At 46.5% G+C, this 22,267-nt stretch overlaps 1 long non-coding RNA gene across 12 annotated transcripts; it reads left to right on the top strand.

Moving 5' to 3' along the window:
* The first annotated feature begins 13,674 nt into the window (after positions 1–13,674).
* On the top strand, positions 13,675–21,508 carry LOC123053871 (uncharacterized). 12 transcript variants are annotated; one of them, XR_006425959.1, is made up of 13 exons: positions 13,675–14,113; positions 14,223–14,388; positions 14,727–14,994; positions 15,626–16,048; positions 16,119–16,189; positions 16,614–16,696; positions 16,820–17,316; positions 18,237–18,442; positions 18,988–19,107; positions 19,194–19,784; positions 19,883–20,236; positions 20,420–20,507; positions 21,319–21,508. It is a non-coding gene; the product is annotated as an uncharacterized lncRNA (long non-coding RNA). The 12 variants fall into 12 exon arrangements; XR_006425962.1 differs by lacking the exons at positions 19,194–19,784; positions 19,883–20,236 and having other exon boundaries at positions 15,626–15,910; positions 15,998–16,048; XR_006425956.1 differs by having other exon boundaries at positions 19,194–20,236.
* The last annotated feature ends 759 nt before the right edge of the window (positions 21,509–22,267 follow it).

Here is a 22,267-nt window from a genome sequence, read left to right as displayed (position 1 = left end):
GGTACCCATCTATGGACCGTACCTGTTTCTGTTGATCTCCAAGACTTGGGAGAAGCTGTTCTCCGATGATGAGTTCCTTGCTCCAGACTGGATTCGTCATGAGTCCATCAGTCTCCGTGTCAAGCCCAAGTGGGCCAACACTACTATTCATGCTGAGGCGGCTGCTAAGAGGGCTGTTGATGGGGAGGAGGCTGAGGCGGAAGATGCTGGTGAGGACCACGCTGCTGGGTTTGCCCCTCGCTCCTCTGAGCCCTCATGGGCCAAGAAGCTGAAGGACAAGATGAAGACTTTGTTCTGCATGCAGGCAAAGGGGCAGTACAGGACTCACGTTGCCTCCAAGGAGAGTCGCCACCGCGACAAGAAGATCATGAGGGTCTTTGGAGAGGAAGTTTCTGGCGGTTCTGAGGAGGTTATCACTCCAGAGGCTGAGTGGATGGCGAAGCAAGGCTTCAAGTGGACTGATTCCGAGGAGGACTTCGAGGAGACCGTCCCCGCTGCTGAGTCTGACGAGGAGCATGCGAGTGATTACTCCGCTTGAGCCACCTCTTGTGTGTAGGTGTCCTCTCTGCCGTTTTGGCGTCTCGATGCCAAAGGGGGAGAGAGTGTAGGATTTGCGAGTCGTTTTATCGTGTTGTTTCGTTTGCGTTTCTGTTGAACCTCGTTTGCTTTGGTTTGGTTTGCGCTTGTGAGACTTATCCTTCATATGGTGTAAGACATATACACTCTATCGTATCTACGTGAGCTTATGATATATTGTGCTATTTATGTTATGCTCTTGTTTGCTATCTTGCTTAGTGTTAGCCTTATTATTGCAAGATGTGTCTTGTCTGTAAAATATAGGGGGAGTGTTGATCCTAGTATGTGTGCCGTGCAGCCCAAAGCACCTATCTAGATTGCACACATCTAGGGGGAGCCCGTCTATATTTTAGAGATGTGGGATTTGCCTATGCTCTATATCTTTTCCCTTTGTGCAAATCCCGTATTGTCATCAATCCAACAAAAAGGGGGAGATTGTAAGGGCATATTTATCCCTAAAGTGTTTTGGTGATTGATGACAATGCTTTTGCGGACTAATCGTGTGCCATGAGTTTTTCAGACGTTTCACCGCTAGGCACAAGACAGTTTGGTGCCCCTCGAAGACTATTGAAGACGGCGTCTTTCTACGTTTCTTTTCGGTGGAGTTGGGTCGTAGGAAAGCCGTACTATTAAGAGGGGGTCTGCTTCGGAAAGGTTCGGGTTAAATCATCACGTACACGTTTTCTTCCTATACACCGCCTTTCCCCTTGCGCTTTGGAGCATCCTCCGTTTTCCTCATTTCTATGCAGAGAGAAGAATTCCTAAGTGTTGCTGTTCTGGGGCATGCGGTAGTACTGCTCTACGGAGCGGTAGTACCGCAGGACCCTGCGGTAGTACCGCAAGCCTTTGCGGTAGTACCGTAGGCGCCCGCGGTAGTACCGCTCCTACGGAGCTGTACTACCGTGGCCTCAGACCAGACTCAGCTGCTCGTGCGGTTGTAGGAGCGGACGTAATTTTTTACATCCGCGCCCTACGCGGTAGTACCGTCCCATGCGCGCGGTAGTATCGTGAGTCCTGGTCTGGCACAGCTACCTGAGCGGAAGTAGGGGCAGATGTAATTTTTTTACATTCGCTCCCTGCGCGGTAGTACCGCATGCCATGTGCGGTAGTACGTGTCGGACTTTTGCATCGATTGTTTTTCAGTGGAAGTTGGCACGGATGTATTTTTATTCATCCACACCCTTCCCAGCTAGGCCAATCCTGCCTTGCGGTAGGACCGCAAGGGGGAGCGGTAGTACCGCGCCTGCGGCAGTACCGCCCTCAGCCTCTGTGCTTCAGGCCTGACCTAGTTCCTGTCGTAGCAGCGGTAGTACCGCGGTAGTACCGTGTGGCCTTGCGGTAGTACCGCTTGTCAGGGGCGGTAGTACCGCAGGTCGCGGGCTGGTTAAGTGGATAACGGTTGGATTTGGTTCACCACTATATAAGGGGTGTCTTCTTCCTCTAGTTGACTACCTCTTCCAACCCCAAGCTCCATTGTTGCTCCAAGCTCCATTTTCGCCCGATCTCTCTCCCTGGCCAATCAAACTTGTTGATTTGCTCGGGAGTGGTTGAGAAGGCCCCGATCTACACTTCCACCAAGAGAAATTTGATTACCCCACTAATCCCTAGCGGATCTTGTTACTCTTGGGTGTTTGAGCACCCTAGACGGTTGAGGTCACCGCGGAGCCATAGTCCATTGTGGTGAAGCTTCGTGGTGTCATTGGGAGCCTCCAATTAAGTTGTGGAGATTGCCCCAACCTTGTTTGTAAAGGTTTGGTCGCTGCCTCCAAGGGCACCAATAGTGGAATCACGGCATCTCGCATTGTGTGAGAGCGTGAGGAGAATACAGTGGCCCTAGTGGCTTCTTGGGGAGCATTGTGCCCCCACACCGCTCCAATGGAGACGTACTTCCCCTCAAAGGGAAGGAACTTCGGTAACACATCCTCGTCTTCACCGGCTCCACTCTTGGTTATCTCACGCCTTTACTTGTGCAAGTTTATTTGTGTTATATCCCTTGCTCGCGTGTGTGCTTGTTGTTGTTGCGCCATATAGGTTGTTCACCTAGTTGCATATCTAGAAAACCTACTTTGATGCAAAGTTTAAAGTGGTAAAGAAAAGCTAAAAATTGTTAGTTGCCTATTCAGTCCCCCCCCCCTCTAGTCAACTATATCGATCCTTTCACTGTCTGGTCTGCAGAGAGGACGGCCACCTTACAGTCGACTGTAAAAACCGCTCCAAACCTCCTGCTTTTGTGCATTATGGCCTCGGCCTTCTTGGATGCTATTTCTTCGCTCTAGATCGTGAGGTTCCTCATGTGGTTCCCATCCCTGCCCTATCCAACTCCGGCATCATTACTGTCAAGGACAAGAAAATCTCCCCCCCAGGTTCTTCTCGACGAACTTCGCTTATGGGATGATGGTGGTTGGGATTGGCAGATCCGCCAACTATCTGAGTTTGAGTTCGCCGCCCCTCCAAAGAAAGCTTGCGGATGATTTCTTCATGTTCCAGTTTCACTCTTCCCCTCAACCAAATGGTCGTATCTGTCAAGGCAGCATCCAATGGATCGAAAGTTATCTCCTCTCTGACTGATGTTTGGGTCCTAGTCGATGACGTTCCACCTACGCTCCGCTCCACCACCTTTCTTATGGCTTTAGGTGTTCTGATTGGCAAACCTATCGAGGTCGATCCGGAGTCTCTGTGTGTCCTGGGCCCTGTGCGGCTGCGGGTTTGGAGCGTTGATCCTCTCTGCATCCGCGGCTCCGTTGATGTCTTCCCCTCCGCTGGTGGCTTCCGTCTCAGGGTTTGGGTCGAGGGTGATGCGGCTGCGGTGTCACCCCCGCCTCCACCCCCTCGGCCTGCCTCGGACGACGGCGACAAGGACAAGGACGGTGATGGCCTCCCAGATGATTCAAACCATGGCAATGAGCATCATTTCACCCAATCAGAATGGGATGGGCTGACATCTGAAGACCGCGACCTGCTCAAGGAGAACGCCCCGGTGGGGGTGGGAACAAGGATTCGTTGGATGGCGTCGGTGGGGGGGCTGCGTCTTCTGGTGGAGCGAGGGGCACCCCCTTCTCTGGTGTGTGCTCCAACCTCCCAGCCTGCCCCGCTTCCCCTTCCCACTCTGGAATTGAAGATTTACCCCCGTCCGGCCCCACGACCAAGAGAAAGAAGAAGAAATCGTCCGTCAAGAAGTTCTCAGCGCGCAGCAGGGCCTCTGGTGATTCCAAGCAGTCTGCGGCGGGGCTTTGCCGCAGGCTTGATGCTGATTTAGGTGCGGCCTCGGGTCCCTCGTCGGCGGCGGCTACCCCGTGTCACGTCCGCCCCGCGTCGATGTGCTCTCCTGCTTCCACTGCGCGCAAGAGCGGGTGCATCTCCAACAGCGGCGAGCGGGTGGCTGATCGGGCGACGCGGCGCGTTGCATCCAGAGATCTGCCTCTCTCAGGTACTCCCCAAGGTTCTCCAACACCCCCTATCCCTGCTTCTTCTCCTGTTCGATTAGTCCTTCCGTCGCAGTCCAATGCTCATCTTTTGCATATCTTAGAGGATGTAGGTATTTCTTGTGATCCTAATTTTGGTTCTCCTTCTTCTTTATTGGATATTATCCGGGCAAATGAATTGGCACAGGCGGATATTGCTAGGGCCAAGGATGCCTCATTGGTTGTGGCCGGTGGGGTCGAGGGGGGACCTGAAAGGGATCAGGCTCCCTCCGTTGCGCCTCGGTGCGGGGCTGGCAAGCGCTCTAAATCCTGCATTGCCCCTAGCAGGTCGGGTCTTCGCATTAAAAACCTTTCTCATAGATGAAGGCCTTATTTTGGAATATTAGGGGTTTCGGCGCTAGGGGGCGCAGGGACCAGCTTAAAGATCTTGTTCGCTCTGAGAACATAGACATCATTGGCCTTGTTGAAACACTTAAACCTTCCTTCTCCTCGAATGAACTCTCTGTTGTGGCTGGGATCAATAGGTTTGACTGGAATCTTTTGCCTTCTTCTGGCCACTCGGGTGGAATACTTCTTGGCACCAAAAGAGATATGTTCGATTTTGTTGCCTTTGATTATGGTATTTTTTGGGCCAGTACTGTAGTTTCTCACCGCTCCCTCAATATGCTCTTGGAAGTTATGGTTGTTTATGGCCCGGCTGATCACTCTCTTTCTCATATCTTCTTGGATGAAATTCTGAATAAGATAGAGTCTTGTGACCTCCCTCTGCTTATTGCCGGCGACTTTAATCTGATGCGTTCTCCTCTGGATAAAAATTTGCCTAATTTTTCTTGGCCGCTTGCTGACGCGTTTAACGCTTTTATTCGGGATTCTGCTATCCGCGAAACACCTAGGGTTGGTGCCCGATACACCTGGACGAACCACCAAACGGCTCCCATCTGTTCTGTTCTTGATCGTGTTTTTATATGTCCCAGGTGGGACTCATTGCTTCCTCGGGCCTCCCTGCGGGCCTTGCCCATCGTGGGGACTGACCACGCGCCCTTGATTCTTGACGATGGGATTCGCTCTGTCTCTTTCCGCGATTTCAGTTTGATGCGTCTTGGCTCCTGGTTGATGGTTTTGCTGACCTGATTGCACATAAGATCTCTTCTCTCTTATCTTCGGCTCGACGTTCTTTCAGACCGATGGATGACTGGCACCAATGCTCCTATTTCCTCCATAAACTTCTTCGTGGGTGGGCTATGAAGCACGCTGGCAAGTCAAGGCGTGACAAGGCTCAGATTGCTGCCCAAATTGGTTCCTTGGACGCTCGCGTGGATGGATATGGCCTCTCTCCCTTTGAATGACAGGCTCGGTATGATTTAGAAGAGGCCCTGCTGGCTCTGCACCAACAAGAGGAAGTATATTGGAGGCAAAGGGGCACCATTAACTAGACCCTAAAAGGCCACTTCCCTACTGCATACTTCTTTGCCATAGCCAACGGTAGGCGTCGCCGCTGGTTGATCGATAGTTTGCTCATCAATAACGTCAAGGTATCTGACCCCCCCTCCCCCAGATTATGTCGCACGTGGTCAACTTCTTCACCTGTCTCCTTTCTGCTAAGCTTGAGGTAGGCTTTATACTGGCCAATTCTTTCTGGACCTCTCAGGATCAGGTTACGAGTGATGATAACGAAGCCTTGCTGATTCCCCTTTCTGATGAGGAGATTTTCGGTACGATTCGCTCAGCCAACTCCAATGCGGCATCAGGCCCTGACGGCTTCTCCATTCCCTTCTTTAGGCAGTTCTGGCCACAGCTGCGGGGTCTCATTCAGGCTATCATTCAAGGCTTCCGCTTGGGCACCGTTGATATTTCACAGCTAAACTATGTTGTGCTTACTCTTATTCCTAAAGTCAAAGGGGCTGACTTGATCACTCAGTTCAGACCTATAGCCTTGATCAATAACTTCGCGAAGCTACCCGCTAAAGGCTTTGCTCCAAGGCTTTCCCCAATCGCTCATCGCACTCTTAGCCCGTTCCAATCATCTTTCATTAAGGGCAGGTTTATTCTGGATGGTATTCTCTATCTACACAAGATCGTTCATGACCTGCGCGCCCGTGGCTCCAAAGCGGTGATTCTTAAACTGGACTTCGAAAAAGCTTACGACTCGGTCAGTTAGAAGTTCCTTCGACAAGTGCTACTAGCCAAGGGCTTTGACGGTGCGGTAGTACACAGGCTTATGCAGTTGGTCACAGGTGGCCACACTGCGGTTTCGGTCAATGGAAATGTTAGTCACTTCTTCGCCAACGGTAGGGGCCTGAGGCAAGGTGACCCTACCTCTCCTCTTCTCTTCAACTTTGTCGCGGATGCTCTTTCTCATATTCTGACTCGGGCTGTCGCAGCTGGGCACATTACTCCTGTCAGCTCTCACCTTGTCCCTAATGGCATTTCCCACTTACAATATGCGGACGATACTATCATTATGGTTGAATTAAATGAGGCTAGCATAACCCACCTGAATTTCCTGCTCCTCTGCTTCGAAGCGTTGTCTGGTCTTAAAATTAATTTCGCCAAGAGTGAAGTCATTGTTACTGGGGTCTCGGACGTTCAGGCCCAAAGAGTTGCTCACCTCCTTAATTGCTCCCTAGGCTCCTTTCCTTTCAAATACCTTGGCCTAATATGACCATATCCTAAGGGAACTCGATGGTCCCACCAAGGATAGAAGTGCATCTTGAAGACGCTTTTACAAGGTGGATATCATTACATCAAACCATTACATAATAGTTGGGGATACATACATAAGGCGCAAACGCCCCAAGAATACATCAACATCATACAAGAGATCAACATCCGACTACGGATGGAACACAAACAGAAACTCAAACAATATCCACCCTACTAGCCCAGGCTGCCGACCCGGAACCTAACCCAAGATCGACGGAGAAGAAGAAGAACTCCAACACAAGTAAACATCGCTCTCGCGTCATAATCATCGGATAACCTGTACCTGCAACTGGTGTTGTAGTAATCTGTGAGCCACGAGGACTCAGCAATCCCATTACCATGGGTATCAAGACTAGCAAAGCTTAAAGGGTATGGAAGGGGTAAAGTGGTGAGGTTGCAGCAGCGACTAAGCATGTATGGTGGCTAACTTACGAAACAAGAGCGAGAAGAGGAGCTAAGCAAACGGTCGCCAACTAGTAATGATCAAGAAGTGATCCTGAACTCCTACTTACGTCAAACATAACACAAACCGTGTTCTCCTCCCGAACTTCCTCGAAAAGAGGCAAACACGGGTACGCACGCGGTTGGTGTATTTTAGTTAAGTTTACTTCAAGTTTTCTACAACCGGATATTAACAAATTCCCATCTGCCACATAACCGCGGGCACGGCTCTCGAAAGTTTATACCCTGCAGGGGTGTCCCAACTTAGCCCATCACAAGCTCTCACGGTCAACGAAGGATATTCCTTCTCCTGGGAAGACCCGATCAGGCTCGGAATCCCGGTTACAAGACGTTTCGACAATGGTAAACAAGACCAGTAAAGCCGCCCGATGTGCCGACAAATCCCGATAGGAGTCGCACGTATCTCGTTCTCAGGGCACACCGGATGAGCACTCCGTACAACTAAAACCAGACCTCAAGTTTCCCCGAGGAGGCGCTGCAAAGGACTCTAGTTCGGACCAACACTCAGAGGAGCACTTGCCTGGGGGGTAAATAAAGATGACCCTCGGGCTCTGAAAACCCAAGGGAAAAAGGCTTAGGTGAGGCAAATGTAAAACCAAGGTTGGGCCTTGCTGGAGGAGTTTTATTCAAAGCGAACTGTCAAGGGGGTCCCATAACCCCAACCGCGTAAGGAACGCAAAATCAAGGAACATAACACCGGTATGACGGAAACTAGGGCGGCAAGAGTGCAACAAAACACCGGGCATAAGGCCGAGCTTCCACCCTTTACCAAGTATATAGATGCATTAATTAAATAAGAGATATTGTGATATCCCAACATAATCATGTTCCAACATGGAGCAATCTTCAACTTCACCTGCAACTAACAACGCTATAAGAGGGGTTGAGCAAAAGCGGTAACATAGCCAAACAACGGTTTGCTAGGAAGGTGGGTTAGAGGCTTGGCATGGCAATATGGGAGGCATGATAAACAAGTGGTAGGTAGCGCGACATAGCGATAGAGCGAACAACTAACAAGAAAAGATAGAAGTGATATCGAGGGTAATGGTCATCTTGCCTGAGATCCTGCAAGGAAGAAGAACGAGTCCATGAAGACGACAAACGGACGTAGTCGAACGAATCCTCCCAACTCCGGAACGAAACCGAAGCTAACGAGAGAAGCAAACCGGAAAGAAGCAAGAAACATGGTAAACACACAAGCCTAAACATGGCATGATGCACAACCAAGTATGATGCATGTCCGGCTTAATGAGGCAAGGCATGGCAAAGTGCACAAACAATGCTACCAATTAAGTGGAGCTCAATATGCAACGATTTGCATATTGACAAAACACCACACCAATTATTTAGTTCTCTCTCGTTTATGAACCCAACAAAATTAAATGTTATTAAACATGGCAAGGGGTGAAGCATATGAAAAACTACCTATCTAGACAAGTTTAAATGAGGCCGGAACAACAAACAACAATTCCGGAGAATCCCCATATGCATATTTTTAATTTGCTACTGTTCTGCCCTAAACCATAATTTTAATATTGTTAAACAGTAAAACAAAGTGCACCAAGTTAATGTAGACATTTTTTCACCCCATTTACATATAAAGTTTATTAAAATCGGAGCTACGGTTATTTAGTTATGAAATAAATCATTTTAACATGGCATTTGTGCAAAATTAGACAAACAGCAAGTTTAAACATTTTTAACATGGATGAGAGTGGCATATTACGAAACTATGCAAAATTCTAAGCATTTTACATATATAGTTTGTTTAATTTGGATGCATGCATATTTAGTTACTAACAATACAAAACAGTGGCATTTCCTGTAAATATGCATGCACTGGAAAATGCAAAATATCACAGAGCAGAAAATAAAAAAACACATACGCGGGCCAGAAGCAATACAGTGCGGCGGCCAGAGAGTGAATGAGGCCCAAGAGGATTTGAGGTCCAGCGGCTGAGTGTGTGGGAGCAAAATAAAAGGAAACAGGGCAAAAGTTGGGGCGCCTGGGGCTCGAACCCAGAACCTCCTTGTGTGCGCTGCGTGCTGACCAGTCGGGCTGGTTGGATGCTTGTGAATAGTAAGGTGCATAGCTCTGGTTAAAGAGGGCAAACGACGACGCACAGCAACTTGCCGGCGACGACGACGAGCAAAGCAGCGGCTACAAGTGCAGCGGATCACCGGCGGGGGTGCGGAAATGTGCCAGGGTGCGTGTGGTGGAGCAACGACGCGAGGTTGCGGGCGAGCAAACGCGACGGCGGCGAGGGCGGCTGAGCAGGCGCGGGCATGCGTGTTCAGCAGGGGGTGCGTGCGGACGCGCGCGTGCAGATGCATGCGGGGCTACGGAAGCAGCGAGCGAGCGTGCGCGAGCATGTGGGAACAGGGGAGAGCGCGAGTGCGCGTGTGCACGTGCAGCAGCAAAACATGCGCAACTAAAACTTCAGAGATCGCCGGAGCACTGCGAGCGCGGCGAAGACATTTATCGGGCGAGTGCTACGGGGTTCTACACGCCATGGAAAGAAAAGGAGTGGGAGATGTGTTATCCAGCTCACCCCAGGACACGGAGAGGTTGACGGATACGAGCCGGAGGCGACCGGAGCGAGCTCTGAACTTGGCGAAGATGCTGTCCGGGAAGAAGAGGAAGAAGACAGCGTCGTGGAGGTCGAACCCGAGGTCGTGTGGTCGCGTGCGTGGAGGAAGGGGACGGAGTGGTACTTGGCGTTCCTCTCCAGAGTGGCTGAGGGGTCGGAGGCGCAGCGACGAGCTACTCTGAGCTCGAGCTCAAGCTCGGCCGGAGCATGGTGGGCAGGGCGACGGCATGGCGTGGCTAGCCTTACCTGGCGGCGGTGAGGGAAGGAGAGAAGGGGGATCGGTCGAGGAGGAACCCTAGGGACCCGGTGACATGATATATAGGGGCTAGGGACGCCGGACGGCCGTCAAATCACGCCCATGTCCGACGTGGACACGCTGGATGCACTGCCGTACAGGAGGACGAAGCTCCTGTACGCGTGGGCTGACTGGGCTGCGGTTAATGTGCTCTGTTGGGCTGCGGGAGAGGGAAAAAGGCCCAAGTTGCTGCACCAGGAGGGCTTTCCCCTTTTACTTAGTTCTGTGAATTTAAATTCACAGCTGTAGACAAGGAAAAGTCCAGGGAGGTAGGAGAGTGGTGGTGAAGAAATGAATATACCCCTGGACTCCAGAATTTATATAGTATTCGAATAAATTGAGTTGGACTTTTTTTTAGAGGTAGAAAAATAATCCAAGTTTGAATTACATTCAAACTTGAGCCATTTTTGAACCCAACCAAAACATCTTCAAAGGAGCTGAAATTCGGCAGAGAGGTTGAAGGCATGGTTGAGAATTTATAGGAAAAGAATGAACATTATACAGAACAGAAATAATGTCACTTGAATAAATGGGTGAGAATTGAAAGGAAGAAGCTAGAGATGGGGTGTTGCACTTGATGATGGTTTAGATGGAAAGGGCAAGATGAAACAACAAATAAGATGAGGAGAAGGAGTTCAGAAGATAACAAGCTCGCAACAACTATGCACACTACAATGATGATCATGATGCAATGCAACAAAAAAAGACAAAGGCAGAATGCACCATAACAAGTGAGATGAGCATGGTGCAAGAAGCAAAGATATGACAAAGCACTCAACATGTTCATGGCAACAAACAATTGAAACACACGACGATAATGAAAAATAAATGGAAGGCAACTAGAGCATCGGTCTCAGGGCGTCACAAAAATCATGTCTTCTGTGAAGAGCCCCTTTTGGTTAACCATTCTCAAGGCTAAGTACTTCACGGTTTCGAGTCCCATGTTTGCTTCGCCCACTGGTGGCTCCCAGTTTTGGCGGCGGCTCATTAAAGTTCGTCCTATTTTTCAATCCTTGGTCAAGTTTGTAGTTAGAAATAGTAAGTCTACTCGCTTTTGGTTAGATTGGTGGTACGGGGACTCCACCCTCGCAGTGACATTCCCGATCCTGTTTTCTTACTGTCCTAATTCGGAGATCTCTATCTTCGAGCTCTCTTTAAATAACTGGGACCTAGACCTTCGTAGGACGCTTTCTCCTGTAGAGTTGGAAGACTGGCATCGCCTTACTGCTTGCTTCCCCTTGCTCTCGGAGGAAGAGGACTCTGTTGTCTGTCCCCATTCCTCTTCTGGTCGCTTTTCAGTTAAGTCTGTCTACGCTAAAATTATTTCTGACTCTCCCACGTCTAAGTTCAAATGCATTTGGAGAGCTCGTATCCCTCCTAAGATCAAAATTTTCATGTGGCAAGCTTTTCGTGGGAAGCTTCCCGCGGCTGATCAAATTCGGAAAAGAAACGGTCTGGGCTCTGATAGATGCGCCCTATGTGGGGTCATCGAAAACACTGACCATATCTTTTTTCATTGCTCTCTGGCTAAATTCGTGTGGTGTTGTATTCGCTTTTGGCTGCAAGTGAACTGGAATCCTCGTCCTTCGTGGACTTGAGGAGACTATCCAGCGGCTTATCTGGGGCTTTAAAAAGTATCTTCTAGGTTGGGTTTGCGGTGATCTATTGGTCGCTGTGGACCATTCGCAACAAATTTACCATCGAGCTTACCTTCCCGGCTAATCCTGTGAGTTGCTTATTTAAAACTGGTGTATTTCTGCAGCAGTGGAGATTATTGATTAAGGAGGCGGACCTCGAGGCTTTTGATGCTATGACATCCAACGTCCGGTCCACGGCTTCCTCCTTGACGTGGCGGAATCGGTCGGCGCCTTAGTTCTGGCTACTTTTATCCTGCCTTTTGATTGCTGGCCTGCGTGCCATGATTGGCTCATTAGCCATGTACGCGAACCTTCCTTAATGCTGGTTGCTACTTTGTTGGCTTGGTTGTTCGTATGCTTTTTCGCTAAAAAAAAAAACAAGACAGGTCGCCACTGTTGTCTACGATTCATGGAACTTAGAGCATCTTTAATAGACCCCGTATAATGCCCCGACCTGTAAAATAACCGTCAAAATGTGGGTCCGCACGAAAAATGCTGCGAGATCAGACATTGTAAACACATCGGATCCATAAAAAAATTTGAGGGACACAGTAAAAAAACTCCTCCCGATCTGCGAAAACGCAGTTTTCGCGTCCGCTTCTGAGGGCGCCGTATCGAGAGAAAGCAATTGGCGGGAGCCAACTGCCACGGAAACATCCGCGTTCGCCATCCGCCGTCCGCCGTCCACGCAGCCTCAGACGCCACCTCGCCCGTCCCCGGCCGCTGGCAACCCGTCCCGGCCCCCCGACAGCCGGCCGCCGGCCACACGTCCCGGCCCTCCGACCGCCGTCCGCCCGCGCGCCATCCCTGGCCGTTGCGCCACCCGTCCTCGTACTAGCTCGAATCGATTGAGCTAGTTCTAGCTAGCCAGCTTCGTCCGCTCAGAATCGATTGAGCTAGCTAAGCTAGCTAGCTAGCTAGCATCTGCTCAAAATCGATTTGCCTGTTTGGTTTGATTCTACAGCGACGGTAAGCGGAGGAGTCCGGCCGTCCTACGCTGCCCCGATCGCCCTGGCCTCCGCCCCGCGTCTTCCTCGCCTCTCTTTCCGCCGGCGGCCGTCCTGGCCTACGGTTGATTTCAATTTGGTGTGAGGAAGAAGACGGCCAGGAAAAAAAAATGGGTTAGCTGTGGGCCTGTTCCTGTTCGGTATATTCAGAGAATATTCTTTTTTACGGGTTGATGATACGAGATCTGTTTGGCCGCAGCTAAAATCGACCCGTAAAACCGTTTTTCCGTGAACTGTAAATGAGTTTTGCGGATCGACAATATACGAGGTCTGCTAGAGATGCTCTCATGGAAAGAACGGAATGGACGCATTTTGAAGGAAAAAGGGCCTCACCGAAGGCGGCTGTTGCACTGGCCAGGGACGAGAAGAGTTTTTGGAAGGCAAAACCTTAAAGAGTTGTGTGTGGAGTTGTATGTGTACATTTGGTTCTTTGTTACTCTCTTCAGAGTTGATGTACTGTAACAAGTGTTTCTAACTGAAATTTGTGTCAAGTTTAGTCAATTATTGCTTCCCAAAAAATATGTGTACTCTATGGTCTCATATCAAAACAATGAATTTTTTAAATATGTGTAATGATAAATCCATAATATAATTTTTATACTAGTAATAATTTATTTCTAGATGGTCAAACTTAGATAATTTTGAGTGGAAAAACTTTAAAATGAATTACGTTTCACATTAATCTTTAAAATCAACTGTGGATTATCAAAACCATGATCCATCAATGTGTGTAGGGCATGATGTATTTGCTTGCCGTCAGAGGCGGAAGAGGACTGGGTTGTCAGAAAAGCATTGAACATATAAACCCTGAAGAAGGCCTAGGCAGGATGAAGGTGTCCACGTCGTCTTTAAATCGCCATGAACAGTACTCGTGCCACTGCCTGTAAATTCCGTGCCCCGCCAGGGGCATTTTTGTCATTTTGCATACGGGCGTATAAAACGCAACCCGCCCGTGGAGAAACCCTATCCGCTGCCTCCGCCCGCACTCGCGCCCCACCCACCCACTATGCTCTCTTCCCCGATCCCCTCCCATGAACCCTAGCCTCCTGGTGCCGCCACCCCTCCCCCGTGGTCGGCCTCGACGAGCACGGCCTCGATCCGGCCTCAGTAGGAAGACCTCGAGCCGAGGAGCGCGGCCTCGATCGGGACTCGGCATCTGAAGCAGCGACGGAGGAGGGGAAAGGAGGGGAGCAGCAGCCAGCATCAGGGCGGCGGCGAGGGGAGCATAGGCGGCTGCTCTGCTGCTGCTGCCATCCGACCTTTCCCTCTCCCTCAGTTTCTCAACTCAGCATGAGGATCTTAGACCGAAGCTACAGGAGGGGGCGCCACCAACATGTCTTCCGTCTCCGCGAGCCAACGACGACGAGGAGCTATGGAGAGCCACCATGGATTCGCTGCTACATCAACGCTTCATCTCAAGGTGTGGTAGTTGTTCTCACCTTGTCTCCCACCCCCAGTATTGAACATCTCTCCCTAACTCCACCTCTAATCTGCAACACCTTTTTTTCTCCCCTGCTGTGAGGTTGCAGGTGTCACAACAGATGTTTGTGTAAATACCCGAGAGGAAGACTTCTTGGGGAAGATGTTGATATGTCTGTATCTTCTTTTGTTTGAAAGGGGCTAGCTTTTACTGTGAATCTCTAGGACAGTTTGGCACATGAGGCAGTAGAGATGGATTAGTTACAAGGATATTAGGTACTGGAACTACTTGTCATAGTCCTATTTTCGAACATTAGAAGATATTCTAATTTCGTCCAACTATACTTTTGCAATGGCAGATTGGTTAATTCTTTTTGTATCTGGCTGTAACTCATGTGAGGAAAAGAAAGTCATGATAAGATTTGTTAGGCAACCAAGGATGCTATTTGTAACTTTCATGTGTCATGCATTCATATGCAGGCATTGAGTAAATTAGTAATTCTTTGTTAGCTCATTCCTCGATGCTTTCCTAAAATTGAAGTGTGCAACTGCAAAGCAATTGAATAATGAATACTAATAATTGATGCCGTCTGCTCGGTGTTCTTTTTTGGCAGGAGAGAAAAAAATTTGGTGACTTTGACAAGCTTGGATTGACAGATCATTCATGCCATGGTTGGATGTGAATAGGGCAGTGTACATCCAAAATTTGTTTGGTTGATCAGACTATTTGTTCGTTTGGCTGTCTTAATGCAATACCATTTGCATAAATTTTGCAAACATCAGCAAAGATTTCAGCAGCAGGGAGTGTTTGCCGCAGTGGAAACGAAGCAAGAACTAGAAGGAGCTCAGGATTTTGCTACTACGTTGCTAAAGCTTTGTGAGGTAATTTAGCTATCTATTTGTGTGTTTCTTTTCTGCTATAGCAATGCCTATTTTAATTTAGAAAATAGAAACATGAAATGTGGTTTAAGTATCTCAATAGCAGATAACCGTAATGCATACTGTACCTACTGACTATTATCAGTCTAATTCTTCCAAAGCAGTGGCTGTCAATGGAGACTTGACATGCCTGGTTTTACTTCACGAAACCATTTGCTGAATTTTTTTAACTCTGTTGAGAGATGAGTTCATGGTGCGGGCTTTAGGGTTTTGAGGGCGTGAAATACCATGGAAGACAGAGATGGCAGTTGCCTGCATCCTCGAGTAATACATCCCCTCATTTTATTTCCCATGTTCTTTTCAAATTTTTGTTGCCTCTTGGTGGTAGCAGAATGTTGAAATGAGGGTGCACAATACTATGTTTGACATGCTTTTTTTAAGGTCTCTACTCTGTTAATGGCTCAAAAAGTTCAGATATGGAGACATATAAAATTATGTTGTTTATCATGAAATGAGGGGGTGGGGGGCTACCGTGTACGTAAAAATACTGTACTCGACATTTTGTTTGTTTGACCAGGCTGCAAGTTTGCATTCAAACTGTTCTTTATAGAGCCAATTTTTTTTCTTTTCCCAGTGAATGGTGGATGATCTTGAGATAAAGGCTGGCTGGCTGTAGATGGTCGCACTCGCACCTGTAGTACTAAGGATGGATGTCCTGGACGTGATCTCAAGGCACGGGCCAAGTGTCAGCATGGAGGACCTGGAACAGTATGAAAGGTTCAATGAGCAATTCGGCAAGCAGGGTTGATCATGAAGAGAGAGAGAGAGAGAGTACTCCACTTGTACTGAAGAAATACTGCACGAATATGGTTGGTTGTGCCTTGGAAGAAGTTGGATTCGCCGCGTCCCAAGTCGAGAGGTACCCATTGCGGATAATACTCGTAAACAAACAAATCCACCGGCGAGAAATGCTTCATATGCTTCTTTTTTTGTTCGGTCGATTCAGCTTCCTGAATCTTGAGTGGTTTTCACCATTGGGAAATTCAAGCGACGGAAGGTAATTTTCAGTTATATTGAAGCTGTTTTGAAATAGTGGACGCTTGAATGATTTTTGTTCTTTTATGAAGGGGTATCTGTGCTTTTGCACAAAGGTATAACCATATAAGTGCAATATAAGGGCTAATTAGAAGTATATACTGTAAGTTATCTACTCTCTGCTTCATGACCTGGATAAAGGATATATAATTAACTTCTGGCTTTAGGAACAGTTCATCAGTTAGTATCTCTGCGAAAGCCAAATTAGCATGTCCTGAAAGAATATTCGAATCCACTCAGCTAGAGGTCAATTTATCGCCTTAGCCAGTCCTTCTGTTTTTCTATGTTGCAGAATAGGAATGCCATGTTTTCATTCATTTCCTCTGCGCCATTTTAAATTCTACACCTAATTTTTTTTGTTATGATGAATCATCAACATCTCTTCTTGATTATCTATATTGTTTTCGGGCATAGATTTAGAATGCTTTTTTCATGTTCTTGCAACGCAAAGGTGTTAAAAAACTATAGCTATTTTACTACTTTTGGATGCTACAACTGTTGATACTAAATTTCAAAGATATATTCAGGAGACAAAACAAGTTGCTGAGGAAACTGCTGCTGCAGCTGAAGATGCAAATAATGTTCTCTGTAACCAAGTGGAACGCAAAAGGTACAGACTCGTACTCTGTTACATTTAACCAGCTTTCTATATGATGCACCTTTGCCTATGTAGCTTGCTTGGTCATATGTTTCCTTCTGTGTCAACATATTTTGATGCACATTCTTTCAATAGTTGGCTTGCTCTCGGTCTTTGCGCCATGGGCGCAACGGGTCATCTAGGAAGACCTCGAGCCAAGGAGCGCGACCTCGATCGGGACTCGGCATCTGGAGCGGCGACGGAGGAGGGGAAAGGAGGGGAGCAGCAGCCAGCATCGGGGCGGCGGCGGCGACTTGACTCCATAAGCTGGTCGAGGTGCTTCAAGCAAGGCCGGTGGTGGGGTCAAGGGGCAGGGGAGGCGAGCGAAGAGGATAATAAGCAGCCGGCCCGTCGCAATGGTGTGAGGCTGCAGGGAAGAGGAAGGAGGACGACGACGGGGTGAATGAGTAGGTCAGCCCTCATGGAGACGGCGCCGCCAGCCAGGGGCGTTGTTGGCGCGCTGGACGTCGTCCTTCTCAACCCGTGCTCGCCTCCCCTCGCTTCTGGCGCCCAGGAGCTCGAGTAGGAAGAGGAGACCTCGATGGTCTGCGGCTCGTGGAGACCCGCGCATCCTCTAACCTCGACAAGATCATGTCAGTTTATTTTCTTCCTCTTTGCACACCGGTCCAGGCAGAGGTGACACGGTGGAGCAGGCATTAGACCAAGTTTAGAACGGACCAACCCTTCCTTTTGTAGAAATTTTGCCCCATAGTTAGTGTATAGCGGCTGGAGACAAATGATGTTTTTCTTCATTTGAACTATTCGATACATGCTCCAATTACCAAACGAATGGGCAGGCAACGGCCATTTGATTAGTTATGTTACATACAGCTATGAATGCCCAACAGGCAGTGAGTCCAAGAGCTCTGTCAGATGTTCATTGCATATATCCAGTGCAAAGAATGATACAGAATTTGCAAACTGAAGCAGGCGCCAAAATGATTAAGTCCCTGATTGGGTTTAGATTGCGCATATCTGTAACATAGATATTAAGTGACATATGATGCATTATTTGAAGTATGATATGCCAAAACCTATACCTGGGCTAATATACCATGGCTTCCATGGAGTTTGATGTAGATTAGTAAATGGCCGTGTGCCCACATATGCTCTCTTTAGAATGTATGTTATCTGATTTCCAAGAATTTCCTGAAAGTAGATTTGATATCCTCCTTACATGTTCAGTGTTCATTTCTGAAAAATTGTTAAGAGGAGAATTTAGTGTCTCACTTTTAATCTAAGTTATAGAAAACACTGCTTGTTAAAGTAATCTTAGTTAGACAATGATTTACCTAAATAATTAACTTACTCATGGTAATAGCTTCGTTATTTAATCTGAATATCTGATTGTGCTTCTAAGAAAAATCCTATAAAAGTGCAATTATTTTCTTTTTACTGCATTACTCTTGCCAGTATTAATTGTGGGTTAGTGGAGCGCTAAACTTTTGTATTTTATAGCTTCGAGATATAACTTTTTTTGTTTCTAAACAAATATAAATTTTATGTGTTGCAGGCAATTCCTTTCAATCCATGGAACAATGTGTGCGTTAGGCGATAGCAAGGCCGTCGGACAATCATGATGCTATTTTCTTATTTGAAATCAGAATGCTACTAGGACAGTCTTAATTTTGGAAAATCAGATCAAACAAGAGATATGATTGATACCTGGTGATACAATTGGAGAAAGGGATATGATATGTCTGGCAATGGTTTAGGAAGGTATTCACTTATCCGAAACAAAGCATCGGTATGTTCAAGCAAGGAACTGAGCATGGCAGTTAGGTGGTGGAGTGTCTGTCCTTGAATTGTACATATTTTTTTCTCTGAAAGAAATTCACTGCGTAGATCATTCTAGCTATTCTCGATGTTTTTATCTGTTCCAATCCAAATTTGATATGCCAGTTGCTTGAAATTCTTGAGACACTTTGCCCTTTGGAGTAGCGGCTTACAGTTATAAAGATACCTATCTTCTGAATTTGTATTTATCTTGCCATTTTTATTAAGCCTATGTGCATTCGTTGTAGTCCCAGCTTCCATGTTATGATGTGCTTGCTTCAAAAGAATTGTGTGAATTTATGTCACCAGTGATTTTTTGTGATACACCTTGATGTATACTTTCCAAACACGCTTGTTGTATTTAAGACTTAATAGTCTACCAAATCCTGGCAAAAATAATAATCTTAGTTTGATGCGATGCGGAACAGTAGCTGCAGGGTTTGGTCTTCATCTTATTTCTTTATACATTTGATTTGTATTTGTTGCAGATACAATTGGTGTTCAGATTGTTAGGTACGAGGATCATCAGTGGCCATGCAGGAGCAACAACAGGAGATAATGCCCAGTTCGTGAATTTATTCTCTTAGCTTCGAGGCTTCCTGCTCAAGGTGCATGCTTCCTTCCTTTCCCCTCTTTTTTTGGCAATTACTTCCTTTCCCCTCTGATTTGACTTCATTTGCCTTCTTGTGTGAAGTTGTGTACTTCCAAGTGTACAAAGCAGTATCGTGTTGAGATTCAGGAAAATTGCTAATTTATATTAGTAATTATGTAATCATGTACTATGAACTTCCTCAAATTAGCTGGTTAGTCTCGTGTGGACATTTATTTGCTGGTGAGGGAAGCAGTTTAACATGTGTGTTTTCCCTATGTTGGCATCTGCTTCCTCAGATAATTGATGTTAGTTATCCACTTGCAGTATAAATAATCTCTCTAATCAGTAACGTTGTTATTGTAAATGGTCCCTGTATTTTTTTTTTGCATATTGCTATTGTGAGTAATATTCCACCCAAAGAATAATATTGTTATATCTCCAATTTCTGCGTTGCAACAATGGATGGTTCTGCTTTAGGTCCTATAGCTTTTTTTGAAGCTGTAGTTCCTTTAGCCTTTTGGTGTCATGTCTTTCTGACTATTGTAGCTATACAATTTGACAATATATGCTCAAATGTTATGTGTTCTTTACCTTTAGATTTATCAGGTGAAGGGATTATCGATCATATAAATCCCGGCCCTGAGGCACTTGCCATCGCTAATCCTCCTCCATCGTTCGATTTTCTTTAGTGTGGTATGATTTTTACGCTGGCAGTTGTTGCACCATTCATTCATGTTGCACATCATTAGTTTCGTCAAGAGTCAATGACATGTGGCACTCGTTGGATGTAGGCCCAGGCAAATGAAGTGAGTTTTCCTCTGATCAGCGTATGAGAATAACTTGACATGCGGGGAGCGCTGTGAAAACCCTAGCCCCCAATCCCCTTCCTTCCTCGAGCCCTGCACCCAACCAATTCGCCTCTCCCCTCTTCTGTCGCCTTGCCCCTTCTCCTCTCGCCTCTTCTCCTCAAGCGCGCAGCTCTCCCTGCTAGCGATCTCGCGCCACTGCCGCCCTTCGCCTCGCCCATGCCCGAACCCCCACCGCACAGCAAGAGGCAGGGAGGGCTGACGTCGGAGCCGGTGGTTGAGGTCACCTGCAAGGCTTCAGCGCATGAAAACCTGCAACTGCTATCAAGCGAACCACGGGTTACTAAACTTCTGATTTGGTGATGTAGACATAGATCTAGCTGGTCCCAATTGCTGGAGTATTTTAGTTCTATTGATTTGTAGCATCTATATTATTAGATATACACTTACGGATGTGCTTCTTTAGTGTGCCTTCTCTCATCTCACAGTAAATTGTTTTGTTGTTCTAAATAATTGCTGCAGGAGGGAGCAGCAGGCATAGAAGAAATCCCAAGCCAATTTTGCTCAGCTGTAGCATCTTCCACTGACAATAAGTCTGCACAGCAGCATGGTGAGGTTTGTTCTTGCATTTAAAAACATAAGTCTTTCAGTTGCTCTCTACTCGTTGGTAAAAAAGCATAGTGAATTTCCTTTATAAATACCCAGCTTAAGAATACCTTAGTTAAATCAATCAATAGTGAGTTGTATTACTAGAGAGTAGAGACGTAAGAAAACGCCCTTAGGTGTGACTCTACGTGGTTACCTTCTTAGTCCTAGCTATTGACATCATACTGAGATCACACTTTGCCAAGCGGAATGTTTGTTTCTATGTACTTCTAGATGTTAAATTATCGTTCTTGATTTTCATGGGGATATTCCTTCATTATTTGGTTACCTGTCAATGCTCGGTCCTATTTCCCACCTTGTGCTTTGACTTCTTGCATTTTTTCCGTCTAAGTTATTAGGCTACTGCTGCCTGATTTGCGCATGATGAACCACTAATTATGATGCACTGTTGGTCGGTCTGCCTTTTTTTATACTTTTTTAGTGACAACATTCAGACTTAATGTTTATTACTTCATTTCAGAGTTTTAAATTAAGACATGCAGTCAATTTATATGGTCTTCTGAAGTTTCACCTTCCCTTTGTCATATTGGTTTGATCAAATCAATGGGAAGCCGGCATTACTTTGATGTACTGGCTTACAGTCTTATTAAGTACTCCCTCTTCAAACTAATACAAGACCTTTTAGATCACTACTTAACTACAGTTTTAGTGATCTAAAAGGTCTTACATCTTAGCGCACACTTAACTACTTTATTTGCTATACTATTGTGGATGTACCGCAGAATAAAGCAGTCCTCCATCTTTCTTCTCTGCAGGTTGATGTTCTTGCTCAGGATAAGCCAACAATGGAGAAACTGACCAAGCTATCTTTCATGATCAGTTACACACGAAGCCTATATTTTTGCTGCTTCTACATGTTGCTATGATGGTTATTCAGCCCATTTTCTTGAACCTGCACTACAACGAGAGATCTGGGCTGCTTCTTTGTGGCTTCCAAACTTAAAATGTTTGTTTGGAAGTTAGCACTAGTAGAAAAAGGGGCTTTTGTCCCGGTTGGTAAGGCCCTTTAGTCCCGGTTTTCGAACCGGGACTAAAGGGTCGTTACTAATGCCTCTCCCCTTTAGTCCCGGTTCTTACACGAACCGGGACTAAAGGGCGCGGCCACGTGGAGCTCCACCTTTAGTCCTGGTTGGTGTAGGAAATTTTATGATTTTTTTATAAAAAAGTTTTTTGAAAAAAAAATTGAATTTTTTTTATTTTCAAATTTCTGAATTATTTTAACCTCTAGTCTCTAATCACCACCCCTCATCATTTCAAATCATCTAACTTCCTGAACGGTCACCCATCCTCCCACTCCCCCAGCCTGAGCACGCTTAACTTCCAGGTTCTATTCTCCCTCGTTTCCAAGTCTGCACTTGTTGTTTTCCTGACAATAGTAAGATGTCAATCCTATTAACCTTCAGGAATTTTGCTTGAGCATGAAGTGACACATTTCACTGTTTGAGTTTGAAACTATTGTTTTAAAAAACAATAATTATTTAGTAACACTAATATTTCTTGAATAATTAGTTTGACCATTGTTTGACCACAGTTTGACCAGATTTGACCAAAATTCAAAATAACTGAAATAATTATTTAGTAACACTAATATTCTAGAATAATTAGTTTGACCATTGTTTGACCATAGTTTGACCACTGTTTGACCAGATTTGACCACATTTTTTCCAAAAAAAATTTGAAACTATATTTTTTTCTGTTACTAGT

Source organism: Triticum aestivum, chromosome 2D (genome assembly GCF_018294505.1).
Source record: "Triticum aestivum cultivar Chinese Spring chromosome 2D, IWGSC CS RefSeq v2.1, whole genome shotgun sequence".
Lineage (NCBI taxonomy): Eukaryota > Viridiplantae > Streptophyta > Magnoliopsida > Poales > Poaceae > Triticum > Triticum aestivum.
This window is presented reverse-complemented; position numbering and strand designations above follow the sequence as displayed.